We start from the raw sequence: 25,170 nt of genomic DNA on the forward strand, positions 1-25,170 counted from the left end.
TATTGAATTCTGTTGCAGCACTATTTCCAGTTTTCTTTGCTTGTTTTCTCACTGATTGACATAGATTACTTACGGTTATGGTTATGGTTGGAAACCACCCCATATTCCCTGCATGTATTTTCTTTCCTCTTCCATGCAAATTCCTTTGCTTATCAGTGAGCGTGCAAGCAAGCAGCCATCAGCCAGTTAAGAACTTGGCCCTTCTCGTGGGTCTCCCCTTCGCTATTTAGGCCCCTCTTACACCTGTAAGTTTTCCTTGATGGTTCTTCCGGCAGAGCCCTGGAGTTATAGTTTTAGGAGAAGGAACAGCAATAAGAGTAGGAAAATGTTCACATTGCCCAGGACACATTTTTTTTTCTTTAAGTGCATTCTCTGAGTCCCAAGGGAAAGAAACACATTTTCAGAAAGAATTGGTATATCTTCTAAACCCAAATCTAGTAGCTCCCACAATTTAATGTTTTACTTCTTACATAGAAAAGGTTGGGATACACGTAGCAGTGTGGGGCTCTCCAGGGCATCTGTGAAATCTTTGAGCCACTCTTGGCTTTCTGTTTCATCTACATCTAGTACAGTTTCCACTCTCAGGATTACAAAAGTTGCATCTATCATGTGAGCATTTCAGGCATGGAAGAGTAGAGTGATAAAGGGCACATGAGGCATGTGGCACCTCCCCACCTGCCTTTGTAGCGAGATCTATGGAACCCCAGATAGAATTTCCTTTATAGCTTAATGGCCAGAGGGTGGGCACATGGCCACATTGGCTACACCTAGGCACAGTGTCACCCGGAATACAACTGAGGTGTGGCTAATAAATAATAAAATACAAGCCAATACAGAGTAGCTAGCTTCTCTGTCTCATGTGATTTGACCCGTAGTTTGGATTTCTTGTTTCCCTGAGAGCTCACACATCTGGAACAGAACATGCTGCTCAGGGCAGAATATAAAATAGCTTGAGTTTATCTCCATACCTCCCATCATCTGAGTTCCAGCCTCCTCCCTCCTAAGGTTCTTGTAATTAATTCTTGATTCTGAGTGAACAGGAACCCCAGCATTGGGCCAGAATTTAGAAACATACCATACTAAGTGCTCACAGTCTCTCATGCCCAGCCATTCCTTCAAAGCTTCCCTGTTCCAAGTGCCATCTTTGCTGGTTGTGATTCCCTAGGCAGGAGGTGGGAAGTCCTAGCTGACCTCCTGCCCCAGTTTCTGTCATCATCGTCTTTCTCTGTCCAGTCTGTCCCTTAGCTGGGATTAACCCCCTTCCTTGAATCCATCATGTCCTCAAGCAAAACGTCCTCATCTCCCTACCTCGTTCAGAGACCTGCCCCTGGCACAGAAAATCGCATTTGAGATGACAGTCAAAAAGAGCTTGCCCAGGAAGGCTCCTTCCAAGGCTACAAAGTCCCATCATGCTCTGCTTGATGGTACTGATGCTAGCCTGTCTTCACCCACTAGACCTAGAGGCCAGGAAAGTGAGTTTCCCACTGACCTCTTCCACCCAAAAGAAGCCTTGCCATTCCTTGTTGGACACATGAGGACAGAGGTCCCAGAAAACATTTCTCTGGCGGGGATAATTTTAGGGGATGGAGGCTAGGCACACTGTAATGAAGATATCCCCTGCCTTCCTCAGAGTGCAAAGCCTGCCCGCAGTCACTGTTATATTAAACTTCTCAATAGCAGCCACTCTGTGGTCACAGCCATCAAGGGAGAAGGACCTAGTTTGTGCAGCTGAAGGGTCTCTTGAGACACTGCCAGTCACTTGAATAAAACGCCGGGCTTTGTCTAATGGTTTATTTTCACATAGGAATAGGTCCTTGGCGCTAATCCTATTTGAGTCCTGCGCTCTGTGGAGCAGAAAGATGAGCCGGAGACCTCAGGTTTCATTTGTTGTTGAAGTTTGACCAGACATTTGGTGTAAGTGTGTGTCATGCATGACTTTGCTTAAGTAATTAACATTCCTGTCAAGGCTCTGTAAAGGGTCCTATGTTACAGGGTCCCTCCAAAGGCCGGTTTAAACCTTTGAACTCTTAGCCTGTCTCTTATTGCCAATTGCAATATGCTTAAGTTTCTTTAAAAAAAAAATACAAAAAAAAAAAAAAGAATTTGTTTTTCTGGGAGAAATATTTATTATTAAGAGAACTAACCTTAGAAAGTAAGGTGATTTAAAAATAAAAAGAGTAAATACAGAATGATATGTAAGAATAATTGGGCAAGGAAATGTCTAAAAATACTTTTTAACTTAAGAGAAGGGAAGAATGTGGGTAAACATGACAATAGTCTTCAAATATTTAGGCAACTGACATGAGGGTAAACAAATCAACTTACCAAAGACTGAAGTGGCGTTTTCCTTCTCTTCTCTCTCTTTTCCTTCCTCTCTTTTTGTTACCCACCTTCCATTTCCTGTGGCCTCCTTTCTTTCATTCCTCTTTTTTTCTTAACTTCTGCTCAGCGCTGTTAAGAGCATAAGGTCGATATATGTCGTAGACGAACCTCACTCACTAAGAGACATCCTCTTGAATGACTGAATGAAGGCGTGGATGGTATCACATAGTGTTGTGCCAAGTGGTGGGAATGTGGAGGATGAGAGGCCGAGTCTAGAGGAGACAAGTCAGGAGTCTGTCCGGCCGTTTGTGGAGGAGATGGGATTACAGCAGATGAATGCACAGGAGCTTGAGAAGGTGGACAGCATCTGCTGTTGGGAGGCGGTGGCCGTCAGAAAAGTCCTCTTGGAGTTCGTGGTGATTTAGCTGCATCTCAAGTCGTAATCAGGCATCAGTCAGATGAGGGGGTGGGGAAAGTGCCTTGAGTGGGACCAGATACGCAGAAAAGCCTGGAAACTGGTGTCAAGATGCAGGATGTGACCCCCAAACTCTCTCTGCTCTGCCTGTGGGAAAGCTTGGGGCAGGAGGGAGGGGACATGATGCTAGGGGACCTCTGAGGTGGGATGCATGACAATAGGTTTTACCTGGAAGGTTAGGACACTGGATGGGCTTTAAACAGGAGGGTGACTTTGGGAGGTGTGTGAACAGTGGCTTTGAAGGGGAAGAGAAAACACTCTTCAGTAGATTAGATGAAATGGCTGAGAGGATCAGACCGAAGCTGAAACTTGGGTAGTTATGGTAGAGACTGGGTTTGAAGAGAGCTGAGATGTGGACTTAGTTGACTAGATAGAAGATGCTGCCATGTCCATTGGACTGTGGATTTTTTTAGTAACTGATACAATGTGCTATCTTCATATCCTACATCAGTATCTAGTACCTACCATGCTTTAATTTTTTAGTACTGATTGCTTAATGAGTGTTTATTTAATGAGTTATATAATTGTAGTAACCTACACATCATATCTTGTGGGAGCACTAGTTGTCCAATATCTGTTTCTCTTTTAGAAAAAGAACTCTGACTTGAAGCTTATTACGTTGCTTTCCAGCTTTTGAGAAATGCATTTCCCAGTGTCCTCATAGAAATGTGGTGTCACTGTGTGACTTAGTTGTTAACTGGAAGTTCAAGAAAGTCTCCTGCTGTCCCAGGCCCCCTTCCTGCTATCTGGAATGCAAATGCTGGCATTTCTGTGGTAGAGTGGGGGAGCAGAACCCGAGAAAGTCTCCCTTCTGACTGTGAAGCTGCCTATTGGTCCTAGATTGATTTGGGCAAGAAACACACTTCTATTGAAGCTACTTCTTTAAAGTTTAATATTCTGGAAAAGTGTAGCTAAGGCTAATACAAAAAGAAATACCTAGAAATTGCCTTTATATACACAATCTCCTTTGATATTAATGATAGTCCTGTGTACCGTTAAATCATCCATATCAGACAGGGGAAAAGGCTGAGACTCAGAAGAACCATTTGATTTCCTTACCCTAAGTACCACTTGAGTCTCCTGACAGTTCAGCCCTCTTTTCTGCCGGCTGACAACAAATGCCTGCTACACTGAGTCACCTGAACCAGGCTGTGTTCACATACTCGCTTTGAGTTGAGTTTCATGGTTCCTGTTTAACATCTTATGGCTTCCTTGGGATAAGTAAACCAGTTCCATCTGTTGTCTCTACACACACACACACACGCCCCTCCATGTCCATTAACCACCTGTGTCTAAAAAATGGAGTAGTCCTATGATTGTTGTGCTTGTACTTCAAATACATAAATTATGCTTGTGACACCATTCTGCAATTTAATAATTATTTACATGGCATTTGTGTTATCTTAGTAAGTATAGGTAACATAGAGATGATTTAAAGAGGAAGGATAGTCATAGGCCATTTGCAAATATGTCACACTTTCTGTAAGGGACTTGCACATCTTTGGCTTACAGTATCCACAAAGGCTCCCTAGGATGCTGAAGACAAGTTGTACGTGTATAAATAGACAGTTGGGCATTGTGGTAATCCTGACATTTGAAGGATAAGGCAGGAGGATTATAAATTTGAGGCCAGTCTGGACTGCCTAGGAGTTCAAGGCAGACTCAAGCAACCCAGCGAGACCCTTTCTTAGACAAAATAAACAACCTAACACAGCAGTCCTAACCTGGTTGGCTTCATCTGGTACTTGTGAAAATCTTACGGAACTCTCAGGCTATACCAAATGTAGGAGAAGTAAAGCCATCACACCCTGCCCCATAGGAGCTTGTGTTGACTTTTCAGAGTTCGGAAGAATTTCTTTACCTTCTAATTACAAGATGATGGTGTGCTAAAGCAAGCACAAATTCATTGGGCTACTCAGAGCAAGCCCACATGCCCTCAGCGATGGTGCCCTCCAATCATAATCGTGTGGTGTCATTAACAGCTGTGATATGATTTGGGTTTTTGTTCTGTCTGTTAACTGGCACATCTCACCTGTTGTTTCTAAGTACCTTGCTATGGCCTTGTGGCATGACCTAAAGCTTTGGCAACTGTTTGAACCTTAAGGAGCTCATCAGTTGAAAATGAAAGGGGCTTGTTAAAGGGTTCACTCAGAGATTAACTTTCTCTGTGCCTTTATGCAATAGGTACAAGCAACAGACAGTTCTAGCATTTACCACTTCTGCTTTTCAAACACTTTTAAATGTGTGACATATAACAATGACTTTATTCTTTCAACTCTACAAAATAGGAGTACATGTATTTTATGGACAAAGCTACTGAAGTTTGAAGTTACAATCTTTACTTGAATTTAGCACAGTGTGTAGGAGTTTTGGGCTCAAATCCATCCAGCTCTATATGGCTCTAAAGCTCCCCATTGAGCTCCCCTGCCTCCTTGGGTAGTTTCTGGTCTGTATACTCACAGCATGTTCCTACTGAACCTTACAGCAGGATCAGACCACCTAGCTCTCTAGCATTCACTCATGGAAAGAGTGGTGAGCACTGGTAAATTATTATGAATGGTGGTTCCATGGCAAATGTTAGTAGTGATTGTAGCAAGATTTCTTGACTTACTATTAATTATGAAAGCCTGGCCTTAGCTTAGGCTTTTTTCCAACCAGCTCTTAAAACTTAATTAACCCACGTTTTAAATCTACGTTCTGCCAGGTGGCTCGGTTACCTCTCCTCATATGGCAAGTATGACTTGCTTTGAGTCTGCTGGCAAAATTCATACACCTAGATTCTTCCTCCTCTTCCCCTCTTCCCTGGAAATCCTACCTATCCTCTCCTGCCTAACTATTGGCTGTTAAGCTCTTTATTAAATCAATGATGGTAATATATCTTCACACAGTGAATAACCAACAAGTAATTTCTTACATTTAGTATTTTCTTGATATCACATTTGCTTGAGGAAATGGCCTATTTTGTTAACTTGAGAAAACCAACTGCAATTTGTGTTATTTTCTTGGTAAAAGAAAAAAACTCAACCTTCAATTTCCAAAAATCAAACAATGGAAGTTGCTTTCAGAGCCTCTGAGGACCAGACATGCCCGGAGAGGCTTTTACTCCCCTTTGCGGTTTTCAGCTCATTCAGTGTAGTCCCTAACACTTCACTCCCTGGGTCCTGGGGCACAGGTTTGATGAGATCAGTACAAATGAGGGACAGTCCCTTTTAGGAGACTATTGGGTTTCAGAGTAGTTGACCCCATAGCAAACTGATCTTGAGATCTTGAAGCACAGTTGAGTGACGGCAATTGAGGCAACCATGCTACAGAGGGTTTGGAGTCAGATTTAGAGTTGAACTTGTTATCTCTTATTGTGAGACCTTGGGCAAGTCATCAAACTTTTCACAACCTCTTTAATATGGGATATGAGTGTCATTGACTGGTCTGCTGGAGTTTGAATGCAGTACCCACCATCAAATGCTGGACAACTGTCACAACCCTTATCTTTCTGTTCTCTGTACTCTACCATGCAGTGTCTCAGGTGTGATTAAAACTAGTGATCTCCTTCCTAAGTTGTCAGACAGGCAGATGGGCATGAAATGAACAGCAATCAGAGATGCTGCCCCACTGGTTCAGTTACCCGGAACTGTCAGAGCAACAGCTAGAATCCCCTTTGTTAAATGTAAATCTGTGCATGTCGAGTCTATACCACCAGGTCTGTGCATGCTGCCCTCAGAAGTGGCAGGGCATACTCAGCTTGGCATATTGCCTTAGCCATCACCATGGCTTTTAATGATAACAGCCTGTTTGATGCTGAAGTTTCAAATTTGCATAGGGTTAAGAAGATGCCAAGGTCTATATAATTCTTACTGGCCAATCTCAGAGAGGGAGTATGGCTACATCAGGTCTCTACCAGCCAGCTAGGCTGAGGTGAAGTTTTAGATTCGAAGAAAATAAAAGCTGAATAAGTTTCTTAGGGTGTTATGTCTCCTGCAAAAGGTGACATTTGTCTCCAGGCTCAGCCAAGCAGGTCTAATCTAGAGCCTTCGGATTCTTTTTGACATTGTTTGCCGTTTTGGCATGGCCTGGTTTTTGTTTTCTGTTTTCTTTTGTTCTTGTTACTGTTGTTTGGTTGCCCCTGAAAACATCTCAGTAGAGAAATTCAGTGATGTTGCTTTGAGTTCCTCAAGTTTTCTCTTTCATTTCTTGCATTACATATGGCAGGCTAATCTTAACTGGAAAGTGACCAGACATTGAACAGTGAGGCTGAAGATTCTAACCACAGGTCAGTTTCACGGGCCAGATGCTACTGCCTGCCAGAGCCCTTCACATCTGTTTTCTAATGACCTTTATTCTCCAAAATTATATGGTTGCTCTCTCCTTGGATTAGGTTACGCCTCATCTGATTGGGTTCTCTAGATCTCTGTGAGATGTTACTTAGCTATATCAGGTTTTAGATTTTCTAAAATTAGATCTTAGGGGGACTTGCTGTTTAGGAGATGCTCAGCCTAAATGAATTGCTCTAATTAAAGGGCTTGGAATGGTGCTGGGTGCACAGTAAGCACCCAGCAAACGTAGCCATTCCAGTGGTGATGATTATCCTGGCCTTTTGTGAAACTTGGTAGGTCAGCTCTATCCAACTATGGAAATGAGTATTAGACGTTCCCATTCCTTCTTGAGAAATGCTGTCACCAGAAGCCAGGCTGACAAGAGATGGTAGGTGACACACTGAAGACACTATCTTACAGGGGAAAATGGGTAGGGTCCCTTGTACCTCCTATTAGTCATCCATCCCCTGGATCTTCATCTGCTTTATTGTACTCACTCACTATTTCCAGTATTCCATTCAGTACCCAGCATGTGGGAGACTTTCTGTTAGCACTGAGCTGACCTAAAGTGACCTTCCCAGCCTTCAATCTGCAGTTTATTACTTATGACACATTACCACTAGAATCAGTGATAAAGTCAGCTTCATCTTGGCTCCTTCATTCATGATTGTAAAGGGTAGTGAGACTGTAGGATGTGATGAGCCTTTGTGACGTTTGGGTACCTATAAACTGGCAGTGTGCTACAACATTTTATGTACTGTCCTTGTTTTCTGTCTATTGTTGTGATAAAGACCACAACCAAAAGCAACTTGGTCAGAAAAGAGTTTATTTGGCTTTCATGTCCCAATTGAAGCCCATCATTGAAGGAAGCCGCAGCTGGAAGGAAAGAGGGCAGGAACCTGGAAGCAGGAGCTGAAGCAGAGACTGCAGAGGAACGCTGTTTACTAGCTTGCTCTCCATAGCTGGCTTGGGGTTGCTTTTTGGACACAACCAAAGATCACCTGCCATGGGCTAGCAGTGGGATGGGCCCTTCCACATCACCCATGAAATTACTCCACCCCAGATTTGCCTACCAATCAATCTGATGGAAGCACTTTCCCAGTTGGGATTCTGTCTTCCCAAATGACCCTGGCTTCTATCAACTTGATTTTAGAAAAGTAACCAGCACCTGTGCAGGCGTTCACATGAAAACAGAGTACAGAGCTCCACAAGGTATCCCGGAAAATAAATTAGATGGAAGTAAGTTTAAGTAGCATCTCTTAGAAATGATGCCTAAGTTTCTGATGGTTTCATGTTGTACTTTATGGGCTTCAGAAATCAGTAGGGTTCTCAGGGAGACTCCCTTTCCCCTCCTCTTCTCTCCCCATTGCTCTGTGTGTGTGTGTGTGTGTGTGTGTGTGTGTGTGTGTGTGTATACACACACCCGCATGCACGTGCACATGAGTACATGCATAGTTTAACATCTGTTTATAATTTACAGGTAGATGGCAAGAATATTTTCTATCATATCAAGAGAAGTAAAAGTAGTTATTATATCTGACCTTGTGATTTGCTTTGGGATAGGGATATTTAAGACAGAGATTCACAGTGTAATCCAAACTGGTCTTGAACTTGTGAACCTCCTGCCTCAGCTTCCTGAGTACTGAGATTGTAGGCATGCACGGCTACACATACCTGGCTTCCAGTAATTCACTTTGTGGAATCTGTTCTGGAGAAATGTTTGAGAATTTAGATAACAATTTGTGAATGATAAAGTTATTAGTAGTGTGCTATTTATGGTGCCAGAAAATGAAATAAGTGCAATCTCAGCTATTTGAAAGTGCATAGAGAAGTAGAGGAAATAACCCCAAATGATTGTGTATTTCTAGATGGTGAGATAACAAAATATTCTTATCCTCTTGTTGACAGTTAAGGGATTTGGGAATGGGCAACAAGTATTTTCATATGAGAAACTACATTTAAAATCTTAAACTTTACTTAAAGTAGATTTGTTCTACTGACTTATAGAACATCAGCACTAATTTCTTTGTTGCACAGAAAATGTCATGCCAGAAGTGAGAGGAATCAGTGTATTCTCTCCCAAAGTGTGTTGACATACCTACTTGTCCAGTGCTTGGCAGGAAGACCTGTTCTGAACAGTCCTAACTATGGACCCATTGAGATACGTGCTGGGATTCTTATCTGTGGCCCTGTGGTTTTTGTGGAAAAAGAGATAATTTCTTTGCAATTCATGTTTTCTTTTCCTTTCTAGTATTCAAGAGAAGATTCGACCTGTCTCTCATGGTCGAATCTTCTCTTGAATACTAGAATGTCACCTGGAATATGTGGGATGTCATTAATGTCTCTTTAATGCCTGGGTGCTATTACTAACAAGGTGATTTCTGATCTGTTCATCCTCAGGGTCTTCCTGAGCTACAAACTCATACAACCAGTTGTCAGCTAGATAGTTTTCTCCGGGGATCCTTAACAGCCATCTAAAACTCCCGACTAGTCCAAACTTGACTTTTGTGTCCCTCCTGCCCCCAAACCAACTGTCCTTCCTATGCCGCGTGCCTCTGTAGACAGCTTGATGGTTGCCGTTGTCTGAGCCAGGAATCCGCTCCTACATCCCTCTCCTGGAACATGTAGTTGTATTGACTCCCCTCTTCCATGGACATGGTTTAGTTTGGAGCCCATCTATTCTCCCTAACCTCTGTTTCTAATTTTTCCCAGGCTCTCTATTGTTGCTACTAATTTCTCCCATTCCCATAAAAACATGTTCCTGATTGAAATGGCAGGCCTGCCTGTCCTCTGTGTCGCAGCTCCTATCTGGATGCCCACTGTCCTCGAAGGACACCAAAGTCCCTTTCATCTCCTCCTACTGACTCCTGCAGTCTCAGTGTCTCCCCATTCCTTAAATCACGCTAAAGTACTCTCTTTATTTCCATGAGATATTCTGCTTCTTTTATGACCCTATAGTGACACATCTTTGTCTAAAATGTTCCTCTTTTCATCTTCCTTTCTCATCTCATTCATCATTTATCTGGACCATCTTATTTCATACTTTAGATCGTGATTCATCTGTTACTTCCTCAGTGGATGTTTCTTGAACTTCCATGTCTAGGTTGAATAGTTTTTAACTATCAACTTGACATATTCTAGAATCACTAAGTATCAACAGGGCACTTGCCTGGATCAGACTGGCCCATGGGCAGTCCAGGGACTGTCTTGGTGGCTGAGACGGGAAGACTCAGTTTGAATGGAGTGGTCCCTTTCCTAGGCTAGGCCTGAGGGTATCAAAGTAAAGAAAGCCAGCTGAGCACAGCAGTGCTCAAGCAGGTATCATGGGTACAGTTGTTTCTTTCTGCCCTTGACTGTGGATGTGGTCTGACAAACTGTCTCAAACCCCTGCCTCCAAGACCTTCCTGGAATGATGCCTGAGCCTGGAATTGTAAACCAAATAAATCCTCTGTCCCCTGTTGCCTTTGTTCAGTGTGTTTTAATCCCAGTGACAGAAATGAAATGGAAACAAACATCCCTCCTCTCTGCTTCCCCGACCTCCATCCTACCTCATATTGCCTGGGCTGGTTTTCTGCACCTGAAGACCTTGTACTCCAGTAGGACAGAACCCTTCACAGTTCATGTTTCTAGAATCTAAAACAGTAAGAGATAGTTGTAGGTACTTAGTAAATAATGATGGAAAGGAATTTTTGTTTCTTTAGGTTACATTAATTTGTCAGGAAAATAAGTTTGTAATAAGTAGTAATTGATGAATAATAATAATGAGTTATATTGTGGATTTAGTCCTTCCTGGGACTGTAGTTGGACTTTTTCATCAGGACTGCCAGATCACAAATAATGACATGGAGACTTATTATTCTGAAAGCTCAGCTGATAGCTTAGCCTTGTTTCTAACTAGCTCTTATAACTTAACCCATTTCTATTAATTTACATTCTGTCTTGTAGCTTTATTACATCTTCATAGTGGTCATCATGCTCACTCTGCACCTCATGGCATCTCCACCATTCTTTTTCCCAGCCTCCTCTGTGCCTGAAAATCTTGCCTAGCTATTGGCTGTTCTGCTCTTTGTTAAAACAATTAGAGAGACATATCTTCACAGTGTACAAAAAGATTATTCTACAACATGGGACCAAACACTGGATGTGACTCTTTCTTGGAAAGTTCTCCAACCTCACCTCCCAATTGATCCCAGCTGGTCCCTCCTCTAATCTCTAGGCTCTGCCTGAATGTGCCAAAATTCTAAGGTCAGTCACATTTAAAAATCTAAAACACTAATAAAAACAAGCAGGCCTGCCATGCAAGATTATGATCAGAAAAGGGGAGTGACCAAGTAAGAATAACAGCTAACATTCACTGAGAAGTTCTTGTGTGGAAGCATCTTCTAACATCTTCACATGAACAAGTTTGTCCCAACAATGTTATAAGTTGAATATAATCTTTCTCATCATCCACATGAGAAATCGGAGGTTCGGAGATGTGGTCAGCTTCTGGACTCAACAGACAGTGGAAAACCAGCTTGGGGATCCAGTCTAGTTCCACATACCCACTGCCTCATTTGATGGGCTATAAAGAACATTTAACTCTAGCCAACAAGGCTATTGAGTTGTCCTCCTCTTCCCCCTCCTGCTCTTTTCCCCTCCTCCTCTTTCCCCCTCTTCTTCCTCCCTTCCTAAGACACTGTCTTCCAATTGCTCTAGGATCCAGTCTAGTCTGATCTCACCCTTATTTCTAGAGTAGATGTTTATATTCTTCATGAAAGGCAGTCCAGTGATTTAAAAAGTGGCCTCCAAATTCAGAACCCGCGCTTAAACCACAGCTCTGCCACTAACTTCGTATTTGACTTCAGGCAGGTTATTTCCCACACCTTCCCATCTACACAGTGTAGACAACGACACTACTACATGACCACAGGCTGCTGCATGGGGCTAACATGTGTGACACACTCAAAACAACACTTGGCTGGAAACAAGCACCTTTGGCACCTGTGTTTTGCAATTCAAGATAATCCTATTAATATTTACTCAATGCAGCATTGTGGCATTTTAAGTTCCAGGTAACTAATAAAGGTGCTGTAGAAACCTACCAGTATTTTCAACTCATACAGACTTTAAATATGTATCCTATATAAAATATCACACAGGAAGATAGAAATAAATCACCCGCAAAACCTCACTTGAAAGCTGCTCATGAATCACGTAAAGGTGAGGCCAAGTTTAAAGATTGCTGTACAGATTGGGTTAAAGCCTTCCTTGTAAGTTCCTAATGAGGGGCTCTGGAAAGGCTGGTCCTGCAGTGTGTGTGGTCACTGGAATCAGGCGCTTTATCTACCTGAAACATGTGAGTAGGAGGAACTGATTCAGGCTCAGAGCAAGTCAGCAGATGATGAAGCCTTTGTTCTCAGATTCAGCCAGAGGCTGGGAGGAAACACACCCTGGCTTCTCCATCCCCAGCATCCATGGTTTTCTCTCCCACTTTTGCCGTTTGTTTTGCTTATAATTTTCTAGCCCATGTATTAGTAGAACCTAACCATGTGTCTCAAGGACCCAGGTTACAAGGCATTTCCTTCTTGAAGTTGGTTCTGAGTCCCTCAGCTGCCTACATCTTCCATCTTTGGGCTATGTTGACCTCTCATGTTGATCTTGGACCTTGTTAGTGTATTTACAGGGTGTTTGCCCTGACTCTCGCTCCCAAACACTACCTATTTCCCAACCCATTCTTTCATTTGGACCCTTAAGACAGTTTTGTGAGGCCAGTGTTCTCATATCCACTTTCTTGACAAGTAACCAAGGCTCAAGTGAAGTATGCCGCAAGGCACAAAGCCACACCAGAGGGGCTGGAGAGATGGCTTAGCAGGTAAGAGTACTGGCTGCTAATCCAGAGGACCTGGGTTCATTTCCCAGTACCCACATGGTGGCTCACAACCTTCTGTAAGTCCAGTCCCAGGGGATCCAATGCCCTCTTCTGACCTACTCAGGCACTGTATGTGGGGTGTACAAATAGACATTTAGGCAAAATGTGTGTGTGTATGTGTGTGTGTGTGTGTGTGTGTGTGTGTGTGTGAACATGTATTCTATTTTAAATAAATATTTACATACACACACATATAAATGAAATCTAATAGGAAAATTAAAAAAAAATCAAAGCCAAGGCCAATTCCAATTCTGGAGCCTTCTGCCCTTCACCCCAGGCTTCCTCTCTGAAGTCAAGTGCCATGTGCTGCTCTATCTTGTGTCTCTATCTAGTGTCTAGATACTTGGTTCAATGTGTTTTTATTGACCCAGCAAAATGGCATGACTCAGACACCAGCATTAAAATAATGTAGAGATGTCTGAAGAAGGAGTGCTTCCTTAATATGATAGGATGTGATAGAGCTCACAACCCCAGATGCCAGCAAGGGTGGGCAGCAACAGAAGAACAAGGCAGAAGGTTGAACCTGAGCCACTGAGGGGTGATGGAACCTCTCTCTAATGGCTAAGCTCACGCTGTCCAGTGGGAGTGACCACCAGCTAACTACTTGTTGTCCGTTGCTGTGCTGGGATATAAGCTTTGTATTACGGCTTTTTTTTTTTCTTTCTTCAAGGAAAACAGAAAATTTGGACTTACTTGTACTGTTTCTCCATCGTCAAGGTTGGCAGCTATTTTAGTTAAAAAAAAAAAAAGAAAAAAAGACTGCAAAGTGAAAAACCATGTGGTTTGTGTGGTTACCGTGTGTCACCTTGAAAAGCTGCATGCCAAACTGAAATGCAGCCCAAAGGTCCATACTTTCAAGGCAGGAAAGCCAGTGCTATGGAGAGGTAAAGCTGCTTTTCCTCCTCCTGCTCCTCATTAGCCAGGATATAGGTGTCACTGGCCAGGAGGCTGGCCTAACTTGGCAGCTATCCCTGGGACACCTTCTGGCCCCATTTGCCCCATTTGCTTGCCCATCCTGCCAGAGATGCCTGACCTGTGCCCTCCCCGCAGAGTTCCCTGTTCTGGACCCTGCTCTCTAATTCAGATGGCCAGCTTCACTGCGATGAGTTAAGATGCACAGATGGCAGAAAGCCAATGTAGCCTTGGGCTGTCCAGTATATTTATGTCTTTGCTGCCTTGGGAAGCTCTAACCCTGACAAGGTGGTATCTGTGAGAGTGAAGTTCTGCCTTGGGGCCTCTGGCCAGGTCCTGGGGGAAGTTAGAGGCTAGGGAAGACTTTATCAAAGATCTTCAGGAGCAGAACCGTGATGACCTACTGGGAATTCTCTTCTTAGCTTCGTGATTTAGTTACTACAAATAAATAACAATAACGGCTGGTGAGTGTTGGGGGATATTTGATCCCACTGTGTGGAATGTGTTGATGTTTTACCTTGCCTGCCTAGGCACTTTCTGACTAGTTTAATAAAGAGTTGAATGGCCAATAGCTAGGCAAAAGAGGATAGATGGGACTTCTAGAGAGAGAGATAGGAACTCAAGGAGAAATCTGAGAAGTAGGGAATTTGCCAAGGAGACACTGAAGAAGTCGGATATACAGTATGGAGGAGAGGTAACAGCCATGTGGCAAAACATAGACTAATATAAATGGGTTAATTTAAGTGATAAGAGGTAGTTGGATACAAGCCTAAGCTAAGGCCAAGCTTTCATAGTTATAGGAAGTCTTTGTGTCATTATTTAGGAGCTGGTGGTCTAAAGAAAGTCTGGCAACAGGTGACCACTATATGCTTGTATCAGAGTATCATGTCTCTGGTATTGGGCCCATGGTAGCTTGAGGTGTGATTTAAGAACTATCAGTTCTGTTATTGCCATCAATCTTTCCAAAGGATGTTTCGGGCACTACATGGATGAATATTTTTTTAAATTTCAAAGTTTTTTTGTTTGTTTAACTTTTATACAGCACTTGTGTGTTTCATTAACTCATAATTTTATGAGTTACATTGCTTGATAGCCAGATTCATTTAAATAAAAACAGTGAATCAACTTAGGAGAGAATAATAAAGAAATCTTAGTTCCAGAAATAAAAATCATCAAGTGTCAGCAGCTGATATTTGGGGAGCATTTAGATGGCTGAAGATTCTCTGAGCAGGGGCTGAAGATGAATTAACGTGGAACTAAGTTCTCCTTGGCCCATCTGCCTTTGGGCACATATCTTTTTCACTTAGTCCGAGTCTCACTATCAGAAAAAAATGAAAATATTAAAAACCAGTTTTGTTGTGCTGTGGTGAAAGTCTTTTGAGAAACTATAAATGAAAAAGTGAGTTCTGAGTGGTCAGGAAATACTGTTGAATGTGAACATTACTGGAGTCTCCCTGGAAGTTTTATTGAACATGCATGTTTCTTGTGGACAGTAAGTGATCCTCCCCTAGAATAGGTTAGAAATACGAGCTGCTGTTTTCTCCTTCCTCTTTCTCCATTTACCAGATAATAGAGGGGCAGCACCCTGGATGGAGAGTGTGAATATTTGGCTTCTGGTTTGAGTCTGTGCTACCTCCAAAGAGACAAACCATGCCTCAGTGTGCTCCAGTTTTTATAAGCTGGAAAGTGAGTTTGAACTAATAGATTTTCCTTGGGTTTCCCAGCATTCTCTTTGCTCCAGTGCTATTTCCCCATCCGTGTAACATATGGAAGCTCCCAAGGCACATGTTTAATGTCACTTAGCTCCGTAGGTCAACTACTCTAGGGTCACCCAACCTACTGGTTCACTTTCAAGCCTTCATGTGGCAAAGCAAATGGATGCTGAAACTAAAGGACTAGCAGAAAAGAAAAAGAAAAATGGAAGATACTAGAACAGGAAATCTGGAGCTTCCTCAGCTAGAGACAGCTCCCACATGAATAAAGGTTGTTTCTATTTTTTAGCAGTGCCGAGCAGCTCACAGTGGAATCGCACCAACATTAGACTGGAGATGGAGACATGACTAGTTGCATCTGTTTCTTCCTCTAATAGAAGCAGTAATGGCTCTGGATTCTTCAAGCCAATCTTCAGTGTCTGACAAAATGAATTAATAGGTGAGGTGGCATGGTTACCTGGTAGATAGCTCTAGGGAGCCAGCTTTTTTCAGGTCAGCTCTTTCAGTCCAGCGGCTGTCCAGAAATGTTTTTCTCATGCTGGAAGTATAAAACAGAAAAAATGGGATAGTGAAATTGCTGAACACACACGAAGTGGTGCCATAGTGTCCCCACCCTGTGCCAAAGCAAATTTCTGAGCCTTATGTAATTTCTCCTTGGCTGTGAGGTCTCATGATCTTGTCTGAGGTCGATGCAGTGGGCTCTGCCTTAGCCATATCCTGCCTAGCCCTCCCTTGGTGGGTGACATCTTGTAGGCATTAGGGACCCATGATTGTGATTGATGAGAGCAAATTGTATCACTTCAGCTCACATCCAGTGTCCAGTCATCTTCCCAAATTCATGCTGGGGGGATTGCTAAAACAGATAGTGTTTATTGGCAGCCGAGTAAGTCACAAACTTGCAAAGGCACATTCGTTCATTTGGAAAATATTTGTGATCATTCCCTGGGCCAAGAGCACTATGGGGAATTTTTTAAAAATGTATTTTATATGGTTTAAAAAAATATATGGTAGGGCTTTTGCTCTTGAGGAATTTACAGCTCTCTGGTGCATCAGGGCGGGGGAGGGACAGGTTTGCAAGTTGAAGAATCAGACAATACAGCAGTAGCAGGGGTGTCAGGAGATAATGCCATGGAGAAGGCACATGGTAGGTGACAGTGCCTAATCTTCCCCCATTCCTGATGGAGAAATGAAAGGCAGAAAGGAGGGGAGACCAGCCTGGAGTGGGAAGACGGGAGGCTTGGATCTGAGGCCCTTTGTAAACTGTCTCTGCAATGCTTAGTCGTGACATTTAGGCGTTGAGGAAATTGTAGATGTTAGAGGAGGAGATGTAAGCCCTTAGAATTAAGGAAGGAAGGGAGGGAGGGAGGGAGGGAGGGAGGGAGGGAGGAGAAGGAAGGAAGGAAGGAAGGAAGGAAGGAAGGAAGGAAGGAAGGAAGGAAGGAAGGAAGAGGGGGAGAGGAAGGGAGAAAGAGGGAAGGAAGGAAGGAAGAGGGGGGAGAGAGGAAGGAAGGAAGGAAAAAAGAAAGGAAGGAAGAGAAAAGAGAAAGGAAGAAAGGATAGGAAATGCCAGTATTACTTCAGGATAGAACCCATGAGATGCAACAACTTGGCTGAGGAAATGAAATGCATGTATCTTGCCACGGAATGGCCATATCCTGAGATTAACTGTATGTATATGCTGTTAGGTTTGGATATGGACTGTTCTTCACAGCCTCATGTTTTGAGCACTTGGCCCCCTGCACATGAAACTAGTTTGAAGAAGTATTGAGTGATGATAACTTGTCCTGGTTCCTACCTGCTTACTCTGCTTCCTAGTCTGAGCCATGTGAGCAGGCACTCAACACACCGCCACTGCCATGAACTGGGCCACTCCACCATACTGTCCTACTCTACTGGTTCATGTTCCTCTGAAATGATGAGCTAAAATAAAGTATTTTTCACTTAAACAGTTTTTGTTGGGCATTTTGGTCATAATGTCATAAAATGACTGTTATTAAGCTATGGTACTGTAAAATGGTCATCCGCTTCCACTATTTGAGAGAAATTTCTAGGATATGGAGAATATAGATCCTGTATCATCAGTGTCATCTTTTGTCATCTTTTTTCAACCATTTGGTTTATTGCTCATTATTCCTAAAGGGAGAGGCGTACAAGGCACAAAGGGAGTAAGCTGCCACTCAGCATCTTTTAAGAAGCTCTCTTTTCTGTCTTTCCTCATCATTAAACTGGACATCATTAAACTGACCATATGGAATTTTTCACTACATGAGACACTGTAATGGCATCCTCAGCTATCTCTTGGGGTGCTTCATCTTGCTCTATCAGTCAGCTTTGTGTCACTATCACAAATACTGAGGCAACTACCTCCATACAGAAAAGTGAAATAAGCTCTCAGTTTTCATGGTCCAAGTCCAGTACCATGACTACCATTTGCTTGCATCACAGGTGTGGGCCCTGGGTGATAATTGCAATATTGTACGTAGAAGCAAGTGTCCACATCTTGAGCAGGAACCAGAGACTGGGAAGCAGAAGTCTCATGGTCACCTTTTAGGGCATACCCCACTGACCTAAGGACATTCCACTAGACTTTGCCTCTTAAAATTCCACAGCACCTTCCCCTTCCATCACCCTTGGGATCACACCATTACTTGGACTTTTAGAGTACACTCAAAAGTATGCCCCAAAGTGATCTCCATTGTCATAATTAATCACTATGTGGTTCTGTTGTGCCTTTCCCTGCTTCTGATGCTACTCTACTGTTTAAATCTGCTCTTTTGCCCTCAGATCTTAAGAGTGCTAATGTTCAGACTTGCAAGATACTGCCATTGTCATTGATGATTGCTCTGTTCAACTTTCATATATTCAGCACCTTAGGAATTGTCAATCGCTGCACCTTCATGTTATAGATGAGAACACTGAAATCGGGAGGTGCTCCTTGTCCATCTATGGTGGGTGAATACAGATGTGGAGGTGCTCTTTGTCCATCTGTGGTGGGTGAATACAGATGTGGAGGTGCTCTTTGTGCATCTGTGGTGGGTGCATACAGATATGGAGATGCTCCTTGTCCATCTGTGGTGGGTGTATACAGGTATGGAGGTGGTCTTTGTCCATCTGTGGTGGGTGCATACAGGTATGAACATGTTCCTTGTTCATCTGTGGTAGGTAAATACAGATATAGAGGTGCTGTTTATCTATCTGTGGTGGGTCCATACATATATGGAGGTGCTCCTTGTCCATCTGTGGGGGTACACACTAGAGCTCTTCTGGTTAGTAGCTTGCTAAAATTAGATACCTCGAATCTTGACTTAATCTTTTAATTTTGCATATAGAGAGAGGATATGGAAAATAAACAGTCAATCTGTCATTTATAGAAAATTTTATCAGTTAGATATTTATTGAATGAGGTTTCAGGAAACTGTTTGTGAAGAGTTTCCCTTATTGGCAAAGTATTTCCTGTAATAAGTCATGTTGATGGAGGTAGTGACAGAATAAGGTGATACTAATGTAGACAGTGACTGTGTTGGATGGGTAGTTTTGGTTTCAAGAATAGTTGTGCTTTTATTGGGCACCAACTGTGTACCAGGTCATTTCTATACTTTTCTGCTGAAAGTTCAATATGACAAGGATAACATTAACCTTACAGATTATTGTGTCTGTAGTTTCCAAACCCAATGGCTGGTAAATAGTAGGTACTCTGTAGATAACTACAAAATGTTATAATGTTGATGGAACATTGGACTTTATCACTAAAAGTTGGTTTTTATTGTATGATCTAGATATTTTTCTTGTTGTTATATGAGCCAGAAAAAAAAGTACATAGAGTACATTTGCATTAGTTCCTTTAGCATTGTGGGTGGTAGGTGGGAATCAAAAGATCTGGACAACCATGTATATCAGTCAGGATTACCCAGAAACCTATGGATGTGTGTATGTAGTTGTGTTTGTGCATGGGTGTGTGCATATGTGTGTGTATGTGTGTGTGTGTGTGTGTGTGTGTGTGTGTGTGTGTGTGTGTGTAGGTTTTTGGTTCACATAGCTATGGGAGCTGGCAACTCTGAAATATTCATTCTCTGGCATCAGGCCAGAGACCAGGGAAGAGCAGTTTGAATTAAAATGAGTCTGCTGGCCAATGCCCCTCTTTCTTCTAGGGTGGCTAGTCCTTTGTTCTACTCAAGCCTTGAACCTATTGGATAAGGACCACCTACATGGTGGAACTGGTCTTCTCAACCTAAAATCCATCCATTTCTATCTAATCCAAAAACATGCTCACAAGAACTTTTGAGCACTGTGGGCCAGCCACATTGACATGGAAAATTAGCTACCACATGACACCTGAAAATTATATTGGTAAATTTTAGTGGATGATGATTCTGGGATTGTAGCATGAATTCTAATTGGTCTTAATAAAAACCTAGAGTCAGGGTGAAAGCTAAAAGATCAGAGAAGCAGAGCAGCCAGCCACTGGAAAGACTTCTTACCTCTACCAAATCCTCAGCCTGAAACGGCCCAGCTCCTGTCTCCACCCCACCTTATTACTTCCTCTCTCTGCCCAGCCATATCACTTCCTGTTTCCTCCTCCCAAGTGCTGGGATTAAAGGTGTGTGCCACCATTGCCTAGCCTCTAGTGGCTTGCCCCACACTCTCATCTCCAGGCAAGTTTAATTTGTTAGAGCACAAATAAAATATTACCACATGGGGTATTTAATCAAATAATTGTTCTAAGAGAAAAAAAAGAAATGGTATGTTGAAAAGAGTTCAGTGGGACATTTCAATGAAGGTTTTCTTTCAATGGAGGACAATGTTGAAGAATGAGTAAGGGCAGAGAGGTGTACAAGGACTAGCAGCTGTCCTGAAGGATTAGGCGATAGAGTGAGGTGGTTGGAACCTAGTGGAACTAGAGCCATAGAAGAACATTCTAATAGATGATAGAACCATAAAGAAATGAGCCTCCCACTAAATTCTTAGAGCAGGATGGAGGGAGAAGGAAGGGGAGTAGAATATAGAATGTGATGTATCCTTTCCAGCCTCTTGTTGGTGCCCACCATTGGGCAAACACAACCAATGCCAGTATCTGTGGAGCTGTGGGTGATTTGCTCCTAAAGATCAACCTCATGGGAACAGAATGGGAAAAATAATGACCTAATCAGCTGGAAATGGTTAATTAAAAAAAAAAATGAAGGCCAGTGTAAACTGAATGTGGTTGTTAGGGAGTGAAGTAGGTAGACCCAACACAATGTGAATGAAATTGAAGATAGCATGCATCCTAACAAGAGGAAGTAGAATGAAATTGAAGATAGCATGTATCCTAACAAGAGGAAGTAGAAAAGGTTCTAAAACGCAAGCTCCCTTACAAAGTAAACCATGCACACACTCAGAGCAGCTGTGCCTACATATAGGAGAATCTAGGGACAAAAATCTGCATGTGGAACACTAAAATGGCTGCTTGAAGCAGAGGACAGAGGACAGGAACGGGGAATGGGGTGGCATTTCATGGACCATAAAGCAGATGATAAATGTGCCATGAACAGAGGCAAGTGATTAGCTCAACTACCTGCCACGAAAACCTAGCTTTTGAAACATAAGGATAAAACTTGGTCAGAGCTGAGTTTTCCATCATGTGAATGAGGGGGTCTTAAACCTGAAGGATTTGAGGACACTCCTCTGGCTTATGGAGAATATGAGAGATCCCATGAGGAAATGAGAAATCTAGGGATGGGGAGTTCTTAATATGAGCCTTCCTGGGGAGCCTGCGGCCAGCCCTGTACTTACTGAGATACTTGACTCATGGCAGTGTTTAAGACCCACACCAGTTTCCTGCTCTTGCCTAATGGCAAGGGTAAAGCTCTAGATATTCATGTCCAACCTTCAGAGATTGAGGACTTTGAGAGGAGTACCAATGACCTAATAATAACTAAGACTGGTCAAAGTCCCTAAGTGATATCATCTTGGGTCCTGGGAATGGTCAGAAAGGGACTCTGTCATCATCTCCTGGTCACTTCAGCTGGAATTAGAATTACAGGCTTATGCCATCAAGCCCAGCAGATAATGGGAATTAATTGGAGGGAAAAAATAGATACTTGTTTGAGTCATATAAATAATCCAGATTGGAAAAATCTAAACTGTTGTAGTATAAATTATCATGATACTATCACTGCTTGAGCATGTCTATGTAAAACTAATAACTCCAAGATTCTAAGCTTTCTGACCACTGACATGACTCCACATGTGCAAAGTCTTAACACTTAACCTCAAGTGACATATTACGGCTGAAATGCAGGTGCTCCAAAAATATTAGGTGAAATTGCCTCCAGGTCTACGTAAAACAGACAGATTTCCTGTTTTCACCTGTATTCTATTCCATAATAGCAGAGGTGAAATCCACCCCCACCTTTTGTTCGCTTGCTCTGATGGAGGCAGAGTCTGATGGTTCATGGCCATTGTGGCATTTCATCCTGGTGATTTCCTTGTATTTTGCAGTCATAGAGACCAAAGTCAATCAGTTTAAGCAGATCACTCTAGAGTGGTGCCGAATGATGACCCAGGTCCACCAGCCGGTGTATTAACCCGTTCTTTGTCACCTTGACATGATCCCCGAGATAAACAACTTCCTTGGAGAGAAGTTCATTTTGGTCATGGTTTCAGAGACTTTGCTCCAATGTCAATTGGTTTCACTATATTTAGGTTTATAGCTCATGGCGCGGAATGTGGAGCAGAGCAGAGCTGCCCATCTTGTGGAGGCTGGGAAACAGAAGGTCATAAGTGGGGTCCCAATATCTCCTTCAAAGGCCCATCCCTGGTGGCATCACTCCATTTCACTAGGTCTCACCTCCTAAAGGTTCCCATAATAATAGCATCACAGGCTAGTGAGGAAATGTTTAGCATGGGCCCTCTGGAACACTGAAGACCAGGCCTGATTGGCAGCCTGCCTCCAACAGCTTCTCACAGATGATTTACTACACTACAGTTCTGATGCCTTCAGTGTCCTGAGAGAAGGGGTGTGGTGTGTGTGTGTGTGTGTGTGTGTGTGTGTGTGTGTGTGTGTGTGTGTGTGTATGTAAGTTTAGAGAAGGTTGAGGTTTCCCAGGAAAGGCTAAGTGGCATCTCCCTATGGCCAAATTGTTTTCTTTCCTTGCTTGGAGAGGGATCCTGGGCCATATTCTGAAAAGAACACTTGGTGAGAAGGGAGTTACAGCATTCACATGCACCGGAGGTGGACTGTGCTAGAGAGTTGACACCGTTTCTTTTCTTTTCTTTTCTTTTTTTTTCTTTTGGTTTTTCGAGACAGGGTTTCTCTGTGTAGCTTTGCGCCTCCTGGAACTCGCTTTGTAGACCAGGCTGGCCTCGAACTCAAAGAGATCCGCCTGCCTCTACCTCTCGAGTGCTGGGATTAAAGGCGTGCGCCACCACTGCCCGGCGATGCCATTTCTTAAAGGCCAATTATTCTTTGTCTAGACTCAGAGCCTCTCCTGGTCCACAGGAATGGAAAGACATGATGCCAGGCATGGGCTGATTCCAGCCATCAGGGTTAGGCTTGTCTTGGAGAGCAAAGGTCCTCCGCATAGAAGGGGGGGGGAGCTCCTTGGCCATAGGAGACTCATGCTGAGTTCCCCGCTCCAGTGCACCTAGCTGCCAGTTCCATTCAGGTCACACACTCCTGTCCTCCCTTCCTTTGAAAGCTGTGCCCTGAACAAAAGCAGACTTTGCCTGCTGCGGTCTAAGTATTTGGATCCCACTGCCACCCTTTGGATTTTCTCTTTGTAAAGAGATCTTGTCATAGTAGCAACTAAAACTAAACTATAAAATCAACAATTAAAATGTGAAACAAATAGCAATACCAGTAACCAGTGGTAACCACCCTTTTAGTTGCTTGTCATGGGTCATCCCCACTGATGCTCTGCAGAACCTAAATCATGGCCCTCCATTGGCCAATGAAGAAGATGAAGCTCGGAAAGGTTGAGCAAACTCAAGGTCACACAGCTAGAACAGTGGGGAGCAGGGAACAGAACCCTACTCTGTTTCCCTTCAAAGCTGCAGATTCCTTCTACTTGACCACATTGCCTATAAAACGGGGACGGTAACAGCAGTTGTGAGGCTGGCTTTGCAGGCCTGCGGCGAGGATCAAATGAGACAGTAATTGGGAAAGCACTTTAGAAATTGCAAAGCACTATATAAATATATGGTATTATTCTAATGTATCACTGGCCTACAAAAACACTACTCAAGCATTGCATTTAAGAGAAGGCACACCAGCCCATTATTCAATAAGATAACACCACATGTGAGCCTTTTATCATTGAAAGAATGTTTATGAAGTCCACAAAACCCAAGCCATTAGGAAGGTTTTGTTTTCTGGGTAGGCTCAGCAAACTTGGAGCGAGCTCAAGAAGTCTTTAAACAGTCAGGAAGTTAAAATGAAGAGAAGCGTTTAGTGTCAGAGAATTAAATGCTCTTTCATGGACTCTGGGAGTTGAAAATATACAACTTTTGATAAGTTAGACGGTTCCTGGGAGAGTCTTTCAAGTGGTGAATGGGGATCCCGTTGGCACTAACAGGAGGTATAACACTGATGTCAAATGACGACAGCAGTTTTCAGCACAGGAAAGTGGGAGCATTGGCTGTCTGATCAGACTTCTGGATTTTTGGAACCTGAGTAAATGGCTTCATCTTTCTGTGCCCTGGTTTTTTTTTTATTGGCAAATAGGAATAAAAATAGCATCTCCCTGGTAAGGCATTTGTAACAATCCACTGAGTCATTAGAACTGAGCCTGGCATATCACAAGGCTCTGGTCAAAGTTTTTCATACTCTGGTTATGCTTTACACAACAGGCAAAATATTCCTGAATGACACAAGAATTGAAGGGTAGTGCCCAACTCAGCTGAAATAATTCAGGGCCTTGCATGCGCAATGCAAGGGCTCCAAGCTCACGATGCATTTGCTGTGTGACTTTTCCTGGGGACATGTGAACAACTGTGGGCTCGCTTCAGATAGGGAACCAGCAGCAGACCAAAGCGAGGATTCCACCACAGCCCAACTTGGTGAAGCCTTGAATTTACTGGGGTTGCTTCCAAGAGCACTGGCAAAGTGTTGGAGAGTCTCCCCACTCCCTCAGCCCACCCCCACTCCCCCATGCCCCGTAACTGTTTTCTGATTCTATTACCTTGAGTTCCCGCTCTCTACAACGTGGGATGTTGTTTGCTGTTGAGCCTCATGAGCCTCCCTCCAGGAGGCAAAGCTTCCATTTGGAGGCCATCTCTCCCTGACAGCATTGTCTTCTCATCTTAGCAATAGAAGACTTGGTCACAGGTAGAGACATCACCAGAGACTGTGTGATGATGTGAATTGTTCTCAAAATTTTCTCCTTCCTTAACCTTTCCCCCAGACTCCTAAAACTCAGTGACTAATTGCAGGTCCTCCATCCATGGATGTGCTACTGAAAATAAGGAGGATGTCCAGTGTCCAACACACTGCCACTCTACCAAGAGACAGGCTGCAAGGGGAGAGAGGCCCCTCGAAGCAATGCCTAGGAC

Source organism: Peromyscus leucopus, chromosome 2, assembly GCF_004664715.2.
Source record: "Peromyscus leucopus breed LL Stock chromosome 2, UCI_PerLeu_2.1, whole genome shotgun sequence".
NCBI classification, from domain to species: domain Eukaryota; kingdom Metazoa; phylum Chordata; class Mammalia; order Rodentia; family Cricetidae; genus Peromyscus; species Peromyscus leucopus.